The sequence below is a fragment of the Macrobrachium rosenbergii genome, chromosome 43 (genome assembly GCF_040412425.1).
Source record: "Macrobrachium rosenbergii isolate ZJJX-2024 chromosome 43, ASM4041242v1, whole genome shotgun sequence".
Classification (NCBI taxonomy): Eukaryota; Metazoa; Arthropoda; class Malacostraca; order Decapoda; family Palaemonidae; genus Macrobrachium; species Macrobrachium rosenbergii.
The window spans coordinates 35,476,422-35,476,624 of record NC_089783.1 but is presented as its reverse complement, the minus strand read 5'-3'; positions in this window follow the sequence as shown (position 1 = coordinate 35,476,624).

Genomic DNA, 203 nt, shown 5'->3' with positions numbered 1-203 from the left:
CTTCTGTCATTTTAATCCTATTCCTAATCCACTGATGACCAATATGGCTCCTTCCCTGTCGTCCTTATCCCATTCAGTCGTCTTAATGACATATATTTCAACAAAATCTGCTCCTTCCCTTCCCGATTGAGATGGGAAAGGGGCAGAGTGAGAGAGCCGTAATCCTTGAATTCTGATTAAGTGTGGTTTTCATTTTCCCTCTC